The following is a 10,345-nucleotide window of genomic DNA, read 5'->3' on the forward strand; positions in this document are numbered from 1 at the left end:
GATTATGGTCCAAGAGAAATTGACGATGAAGTTAATCACAATTTCGACACCACATCTACCTAAGTGTGAGGAGATTCAAATATTCTAAAAAGAAAATGCTGTTTGGAGTTAGTTGTTCTGTTCTCGTGTAGTTCCGAGAATGGAATCCGATTGGTCTTTTCCACTAGCAGACACTAAAGAACTAGTTTTCTCCCCCCATTCTGAATTTTTTTGTTTTTTAGGTTTTATATGAAATTAATATGTTTTCTTTTTAAGTTTTGTGTGAATTTAAAAATAAAAATTTACTTTATTTCATTAAGTTGAAAAAAAATGATTTCTAAAATTCGTCGTGAGTTGAAGACTAGGTCGTTGAGCCGAAATTACTTTACCCGAGGGTGGGGCGAAAAATTTTGTCATCATTATTTTTAATTTTATTGATTTAAAGTATGCAAAAAAAAAATATATTTGATTTTATAAATTTTTGAACGTGGGGTAATATACCCAACTTTAAAAATATGTATATATGTTTGTATTTTATCATGTAAACAACATGATAAAACAACGCACTTTCAAAGACTAACATTAAGTTCAGCAAAACTACTGATTTTGACGACAAGATGCAAAACAACAAATGTGATATAATAAATGAATGAATGAACGATGAGGCGCGCCATCTATCATTCGACGAGCTTTGTAATTACAAACTGGGTATTTTTAATCACTTTCCTACACTAATCACCCTCATGAATTTATAATTATAGTCTGATTTCATGCAAATGAGGGCATTGCATGATCTCAAGTATGGGGAAGGGTTATAAATTCTCTCGGGTTTATACTTGGCTTATTTTCTAAATATTATGAAAATTTTAAAATTTTTTAACTAAATGAATTCAAAATCATGTTTATACATATTTATGAACGATAAAACTAGGTGTTAATGCCGAAATTATTGTTACCTCGGAAAGGACATAAATTGAGAAACAACTAAAAAGCTTGAATTTATTTATTAAGATATAAAAAGACGCATGAAAAAAGCCAAGTGTGGGGAGAATGTACCAAGTTATTCAATTAAAAACTATCTATCACATGTTTTTGTAAAGTTATTGCAGGTGCTTTTACTTTGGACTAAATTAACTGGTTTACCCGATTTACTGTAAGAAAGATGGATCTACACGATGAATCAATTCCATCATTAAAAGGAAGTAAAGTCTTCCGAAAAAGAAACGCGCTTCTTGATTTAGGTCATGAAGTTGTCGTTCAGACCAGCTGTAGGTTGACGAGAAATCTAGAAAAGTCATCTCTAAAATCAGCAGGAAATCCACGGACCTCAGCATCAAACAGGGTCGCCATGTGGTCAGATTTATCCTAACCATGAAAAGGATTTATCTCGAATAATGGGGGGGCACCGTGCAAATTAGCTTGATAAGACTAATGAATCAAATCCCCAGAAAGGATAATCTCCTTAAAGATCAAAAATCAGCTTTTAAGACTGATATTACTCAATCCTAGAGATTGACCTTAAAGATTGAGAATTACAAACTCATGGAATTCAATGATATCTAAACTCGAGCTTGAACGAGAAAATATTTTGATCAAAAATAAAACCGATTTGTTTTCTGAAAACCTATTTTCAATGCGTTCATTACCATTGAACGTAAAATCCTGAGAATTCATCAGAATTCATTAGGTCACCTGAACCAAATCGAGTGTCAACCGTAAGAAACGGTGGTTGCGTAGCATGGTCGGAGACAGGACCTTGTGCCAGACCAAAAAATCATAGGATGATCTTTACTATTGCTCCTACAAAGGATAGTACTAGCATCCGACACGTTTTAAGACCATAATCATATGCATGTCATTAGACATTGCCTTAACAGTTTCTTGTTCATCGCTTTCCTTTACAACCGGACGGTAGTTTACCGAAAGGTAATATACGGAACAAGTAAACTGGACGTGTTGCTTTTCCAATACAAGGTTAGCAAGTGGGTAACACAAAACTACAAGTGTTGAGCTAAAATTTTCAAATCTGAAACCCACACAACCCACAAAAAAATATATTGCAAACACCGGTGAAGGGTTATTCCGGAAAACTTATCTAGGGTAAAAGCTAGATTAAATTTTCAAAAAGATCAAATGTTTTCATAAAGATCCAATTTCCTTAAGGATCTACATTTTCATAGTCATGTGGGACTGTAAACCACCTTTCAAATGTGCACTTTGCTTTGGAAACCGAAAGTAAATCGGCTATTTGATTGCAAGTGTCGTTGACCTAAACCCGAGGCAAATGTGGATGACACACACACCTTTAACCATCGTTACTGTCATTGTTTATACCGCTATATCAAAATCACTGATGTACAAAGTGTGAAGGATAAAGAAGTGACTCGTGTGATGTATTATATTGTTTCAAGACTGTATTGCTTGAGGACAAGCAACGTTCAAGTATGAGGATATTTGATAGTGCTCCAAATGAACATATATTTAGTAGCAATATCGTTCCAATATGTAAAGTTTTTAAATGTAATTTCCTTATTTTTAGTTGTAATAGTTAAATAAATAAGTGCGAAGACGAAAGACGCAAATCGCTCGAAAATGAAGATTTAAAGACAAAAACGAAGATTTGAAAGACCAAAACGTCCAAAATGGTCAAACGTACAAGTTACACTCCAAGTGGTTCAATATATTGATGAGAAACCTCTCAATATTACAAAAGTACAAGCCGCAAAATGCAAAGTACAAGATATTAAATTATACGAAAAGGCGTTAGAAAATCCGGAACCGAGACATGAACCAACTTTCAACGCTCGACGCAACGGAGCTAAAATTACAAGTTAACTATGCTCAAGAATATAATATAATATTTAAATAATTCATAATAAGAATAATAATAAATAATAAAAAGTCGTTAATTGAGCATAGTTAAGGGGTCATAAGTGAAAATTTCAAATCACCAATTGCCTATAAAATGGAATTCACGGAGTAATGAAAAAATACACCTTTCTTCATATTTCTTTCTCTCTTCTGTAATATGTAATATATATTTATATTATAATTTTAATATAAGTTAATTTTAATAATAAAGTTATGGTTTAGTTGGGTTATTGTAAGAAATATTTTACGGGTTTTAAGTCGAAATTCTGTCCGTGCAACGCTACGCGATTAATCATCACTGTAAGTTATGTTCTTCCTTTTTAATTTAATGTCTCGTAACTAAATTATTATAATGCTTATTTGAGCCGAAGTAATCGTGATGTTGGGCTAAAATATTAAGACGGGGTTATTGAACTTTGTACCATAATTAAGGTTTGGGCAAAAGACCGACACTTGTGGAAATTGGACTATTGACTATTAATAGATGGGGGGTATTGTCTAATTGAGTGACAACTCATTGGAGTCTGTCGAACCTATCTTCAAATTAATTAACCTAATAATTAATAATGATCATGGTTCTCCTATTTAGTGACGTTGTCCTATTATAATCATTTAATTAATTATTCGGGTTGGTTAATTGATTATTCAAACTGATCAAGTGGGTAAATTAATATTCATATCTAATCAAAATATGGGTGGATTACATACAGTGATAACTGGTGTAATTGTTGACAGAAGTGATAACTACGTCACAGTTTAAATCCTTAATTAGTTGGAATATTTGACTTCGGGTATAAGGGTAATTTGACGAGGACACTCGCACTTTATATTTATGACCGATGGACTATTATGGACAAAAACCAGATAGGTATCAAATAAACCAAGACAAAGGACAATTAACCCGAGTAACAATTAATTAAAATCAAAACGTCAAACATCATGATTACGAAAGTTTAAATAAGCATAATCCTTTTATTTCATATTCTATCGCAATTTTATTTATTGTTATTTTATTTATCGTCATTTATTTATTTTACGCACTTTAATTATTGTCATTTATCTTTACGCTTAAAAATATAAAATCAACAAACCGGTCATTAAACGGTAAAAACCCCCCTTTTATAATAATATTACTACTTATATATATATATTTATATAAATATAGTTTTATAAAAATATAGTACGTAATCACTAGCTCCCTGTGGAACGAACCGGACTTACTAAAAACTACACTACTCTACGATTAGGTACACTGCCTATAGTGTTGTAGCAAGGTTTAGGTATATCCCATCCGTAAATTAATAAAACTTGTGTCATATTTTGTAGTATTTTGTATTAAAAATAATACTATTTCGTACCCTCACGCTACATCATCAGCTGTCTAGGCTACCACAGAGGAACCCAACCCGCAGGTTGATCTCTCCTACCGAGGCTACCACACAATAGGGACGCACTGGGCTCCATCAGACAAGCATCAACTAACATGCAGTCATCACAAATTACTAACTAACCACAACAATAAGTATATATAACAAACATGGCAATCATAATATAACATGCTTCTATATACTATATTCTTCAGTTAGTCCCACTCACCAAATACCAGCAACTAGCTCAGATAATCCACTACTGAGCGGCTTCCTTATCTTTTTCACCTGAACATAAGGCAAATCAAGTTAGTTACTGTCCGATAACATCAAATAACACAATACAGAAATTTTTGTCGGAAAAAGTGTCCGCTAAAATTTTTTGCTTAACACTTGTGCACAAAATTTACATCAGATCATCAAAATACAAACGGGCAGCATAACGGCTAAAAATCAACACTTGGTAAAATATTTCACTGCCAAAGACACTCGGTCGACTATCATAGACAGTCGGCTGACTGTCCACACTCACTCGACCGAGTGTCCATTCACTCGGTCGATGGTCTCTCACAGACACACTCGGCCGTGGGTCTCACACACTCGGTTGATGGTCGAGTCGGGCAGTAGTGTGTCAGGAGACACTCGGTCGACTGTGTTCATCTGCAGATTCTGAAGACAAAGTGATGGGTTTCACCCAAAATCGCCCAATTCTTACTCTAGAGCTCGATTACGACCTCAAAACTGACCAAATCAAAGACACTAAACATGTAGAAACATAAACCCACAAGATTTGGACTCAAACAACATCAAATCTAACTATTTTGACCCAAATTACTCACTTTGTAAAAACTAACACAAAAACCCAATTTTCTCAAAGATTAGAGCATGAAATGCTACAAATCTTACCTTGATAGAATTAGTAAATCAAAAAGAACGCAAAGATATGAACGATTTGAGCTCTAGAATAAGGATTAAGAATTAAGGTTTGAGGTAGGTGAAGAGATGAAGAACGGTGTGTGTTTGTGTGTATGGAGGATTCTGGAAACAAAATGAGGAGAGAAGCAGCACTAGTCATCTAAATGGGTTTAATTTCTCACACTGTGCAACACACGGGTATTTATCAGTTATCTGATATCTTTCGTACATCATTTGACAACCCAAACAAAATCCAAATTAAATAAACAAACATGTTCTGTGACCCTTGTCACAAACTGGTCCTAACCACATCATTAAATAATAATAAATATAAATATTAAATAAAAATTAAAAGCATATAATAACGCAACACTAACTTAAGGGCAAAATAGTAATCTTACAACTAGGCCCGATTGAGAATGTTACAAATCTACCCCCTTAAGAAGATTCCGTCCTCGGAATCTTTTCAAGGTCAAAAAACTGGGGATAACGCTCCCTCATTAACTCCTCGGTTTCCCACGTCAAGTTAGAACCTAAACTGTGCCGCCATTCCACTAACACCATAGGAATCTGTTTCTTTCTTAGCTTAGTGACTTTCCTGTCCATTATTCTAACTGGCTCTTTCACTAATTTCTTAGTCAAGTCAACTTTCAAATCTTTCAATAGAAGAATCTGACTTTCATCATTTACTTTGCACTTTCTCAGTTGTGAATTCCTGCTAACTCTGAAGGAAGATCTAAAACAACAGTCTGATCATTCAAAATTTCTTTGATTGGAAATGGCCCAATAAATCTCGGTGCTAGTTTACCACGTTTACCAAACCTGATCACCCCTTTCCACGGTGAAACCTTCAGGTATACGTGATCACCTACATTAAATGTTACCGGACGTCTACGCGGATCAGCATACATCTTTTGTTAGTCTCTGGCTGCTTTTAACTTCTCACGTGCAATTTCGACCTTTTCTGCGGTTATCTAAACAATTTCGGGACCTGCAAATTGTTTCTCACCTGCTTCTAACCAACACGTAGGAGTTCTGCATTTTCGACCATACAACATCTCATACGGCGTCATACCAATACTCGAATGATACGAATTGTTGTAAGCAAACTCTATTAATGGAAGATGCGAATCCCAAGAACCACCATATTCTAAGACACACACTCTCAACATGTCTTCTAACGTTTGAATCGTTCATTCACTCTGACCGTCTGTTTGTGGGTGATATGTTGTACTTAAATTCACACGCGTACCCAGATTTTGTTGTAAACTGTTCCAGAAGTTCGATACAAACCTAGTATCTCTGTCGGAAACTATAGATAACGGTTGTTAGGTACCCGAGAAAGGAGTAATACGAGTTTCCCTAGCCTTATGGAGGATCCTTTATACGAGGCTATATAAAGGATCCAAGGCTCCCTAGATTAACTAAGCTTAGCCACTGTTATGTAGAGATATTTAAGAGAGCCGTGGAAAGTCAATCTTGACTGATTGACTTTTTCTCTCAATCTTAATGGCTATTCTTCACATTCATTGATATTCATGTGTCATGGGTCCTATCAATTGGTTTCAGAGCCTAACCTTCAACGAAACGAAGGAGATCCCTTTGAATATCATGAATGTTTTCCCTCCACCTTCAAACCTTCAAACACCAAAACACATACATCTTCATATCTTCAACCTCAAATCTTCAAATCTTCATAATCTTCATCATGAAGATATGAAGATCTTCAAATTTTTTCGAAAAATTTTCGGAAAAATTTTTCGAAACCAAATCTCACTTACCGAATCTAACCGAAACTTATTCAACATCAAATTACTCACAACAAAACAGTTCTGAGATTTATTCGTATTCATATCATTTTCTATTCTTCAACATCTCAATGCAAATAAAATTCAGAATCAGATCGTGATCATTACAGTCACTGTTCAACATCTATAAAAAAAAAATCTCAAATTATTTTTTGTTGATCAAACATCAAATTGTGGACAGCAACATGATCCTTGAGTAATTCCTAACACTCGAAATCATATCAGGTAACAACAACAGCTTCAAAGCTTCATCGATTCAAAGTTCTTCGTTTCTTCAAATACGAGTGCAATTTTGTCTCCGGATTGATACAGAATCAATTGGCGAAAAGTAAAATTGTAGATCTCTTCGTATTCATGTCTTAAATCTGTTCGCCAAATCTCGGAGATCAATTCGCAAAAATGAGGACGAATTTTGAAGTCAATGCTTCGGTATAAAAGTCAAACGAACTGAAATCAATCAAATTCAAAGGCTGTGTGTTGTTTCTATCGAAGATAATGTTAGGCGAGCATAAGAGACGTGATTTGCTGAACTTTTCATGAAGAAATCATTTCCTAATAGTCTCTACTTTGAAATTTCAATCTTCAAGTTCAGTTGAAGGCTACGTTTGTGTTCATCATTGATTTTTGGAGAATCTGAACTTTGAAGCTGTTATGATTGAACATAAATCACGAAGATGAATCTGGTATGTGGCTGTTAGCTAATGGATCTGGTATGATCAATTATTTGATGAATCTGGTTCCAATTTTGGATTTCACGAAGATGAAGATTGATTGAACAGATTCGGTATCAGTCATCAATCCCATTCGGTATTGAATTTTTTTTGTAAAGAACATCTTGGTGACGGTTACTGTCACAATTGGTTACATCAGATTCAGTTTAATCTTGAATTATATTCGGTATTGATCAGGTTCGGGATTGAATATTTCAATTGTTGTTGATTCGGTATGAGGCGGTTACATATTGATTCTGTATGTGCTTCGGTATGGATGTTATGATCATGATTCGGTATTGAAGATGAATCATACTCTCGGTATATACTCGGTATTCTGTTCGGTATGATTAGATCTTGATGTGGATTCGGGTAAAGGTCGATGTGTTTTACTGGTACCAGTTTCATGGAATGTTAATTGGGCCAAATGAATATCCTAAAAGCCCAAAACCTTTCATACTTGGATTATCAAGCTTCTTGAATCTGCTATTTTTATTGGGCTTACCGAATCTAGAAAAGCCCAACAGACTAATTTCAGTCCACTACCGAATCTGAAATGGAATTTTCAGAAGTTTCAGTTTCAGTCCCTGTCAGGTTTCAAAGTTTTGCAAGACCAGTCCCTTTACAGAATCTTGCTCAAATTTTGACAGTTTAAGCCCCTGACTTTTATCAGATTTTTCAGCGATGGTCCTTTACCAAATCTAGCCTCCAAAAGCGTATTTTTTTCAGTATTTTCGAGGCACGGATTCACACGGCTTTTCTCATATGCGTTCTATAAGATATTTTGGAGAATTTGCCAAGCACGTCAACCATTTTAAACAATGAAGCTCTTATTTCATGCGAGCATCATTGTGGGGGAGATATGTATATGGTTGATGTGCGTGTGACTTCAATACACGTACGGTATTGGACTCGGACTTCAAAGAGACAAAGTTAAAGCATTACTTGTTTGACGAGTGAGTAAAGGAAAACTAAATAACTTCCACATCCTTGGGGGAGTATTGGAGACGTGAGGAACTTCGAAGGAGCCACGTCAAAGCCAACTATATTGATACCGACAATATATGAATAATTGAGGCTATCAAAGATGTGATGAGTAGACACTTGATTGGCCGTATACCCCATACATTCCGGGGGGAGTTTCTCAAGTTTTTCGAGCTTACTAATCAAGTCAAGTGTTGGGGGGGAGCTAAGTGATTTCGAAGAAGATCTTTCTCCATTGGGGTTTAGTCAAAAGCCGGGACTTTAGCAATTTTTCGATAATCGTGCTAAGTTAGAAGATGCTTGTTTCAAGATCATTCTTAGTTCACGTAGGAAAGCCCAAGTACTTTGAAGGGGAGATTCTAAGATTTCGAGGTATTCTTCATCAACATGAAGTGATGCAATGATGAATGTCTACCTTGCGCATTCCGCTGTGCAAACTCAAAGACCGTTGAAAGAACAATGATATCAAGATTTGAAGATTCAAGATCTTCATCAACGGCCGTACATCATTCGGGGGGGAGTTAGTTAGCAATAGTTGATTCTTTCCTTGTAATGTTGTATGTTTTACTAGGGAGTTAGTTTTTGGAAACCCGACTCACTCCTGGGGGGAGATTGTTAGGTACCCGAGAAAGGAGTAATACGAGTTTCCCTAGCCTTATGGAGGATCCTTTATACGAGGCTATATAAAGGATCCAAGGCTCCCTAGATTAACTAAGCTTAGCCACTGTTATGTAGAGATATTCAAGAGAGCCGTGGAAAGTCAATCTTGACTGATTAACTTTCTCTCTCAATCTTAATGGCTATTCTTCACATTCATTGATATTCATGTGTCAAGGGTCCTATCAACGGTACACCATGTCGACTAACGATTTCTTTCAGGTACAACTCTGCTAAATCACTCAACGAAGCTATTTCACGAGTAGTTAAAAAGTGAGCACTCTTTGTTAAACGATCCACTATCACCCAGATCATGTCGTGACCTTTCTGGGTTCGGGGTAACTTGGTTACAAAATCCATCGTTATATGATCCCATTTCCACTGAGGAATTTCTAACTGTCGTAGGGATCCATTTGGTTTCTGATGTTCTGCCTTAACTTGCGCACATATATGACACTTTTCGATGAAACCTGCAACATCTGTCTTCATTGTCGGCCACCAATACAATGTTTTCAAATCTCTATACATCTTAGTACTACCCGGATGCACTGTCAATCTAGATTTGTGCGCTTCTGTAAGGATTAAATCCCTCAATTCTCCAAGCTTAGGCACCCAAATTCGGTCTTTATAGGTCTTTAATCCTCTAGAGTCATTGCATAGGTCAAATTTTCTTTTAGTCATTTGCACAGTCTTGAGGTTTTCATCATTTAATGCCACTAACTGAACTGTTTTCAATCGATCGATCAAGTTTGAAACTATCTCAATTCTCATAAATCTGACATTTTCGGCTATTTTCTTACGACTCAGAGCATCTGTGACCACATTTGCTTTACCCGGATGGTACTTAATCTCACAATCATAGTCCTTAATCAGTTCCTGACATCGACGTTGATGCATATTTAATTCTTTCTCTGAAAAGATGTACTGGAGACTCTTATGATCTATATAGATTTCACAATGTGTACCATACAAATGGTGTCTCCAAAGCTTCAAAGCAAACACAACTGTAGTTAACTCTAAATCATGAGTATGGTAATTTCGTTCATGATTCTTC

Source organism: Rutidosis leptorrhynchoides, chromosome 4 (genome assembly GCF_046630445.1).
Source record: "Rutidosis leptorrhynchoides isolate AG116_Rl617_1_P2 chromosome 4, CSIRO_AGI_Rlap_v1, whole genome shotgun sequence".
NCBI lineage: Eukaryota > Viridiplantae > Streptophyta > Magnoliopsida > Asterales > Asteraceae > Rutidosis > Rutidosis leptorrhynchoides.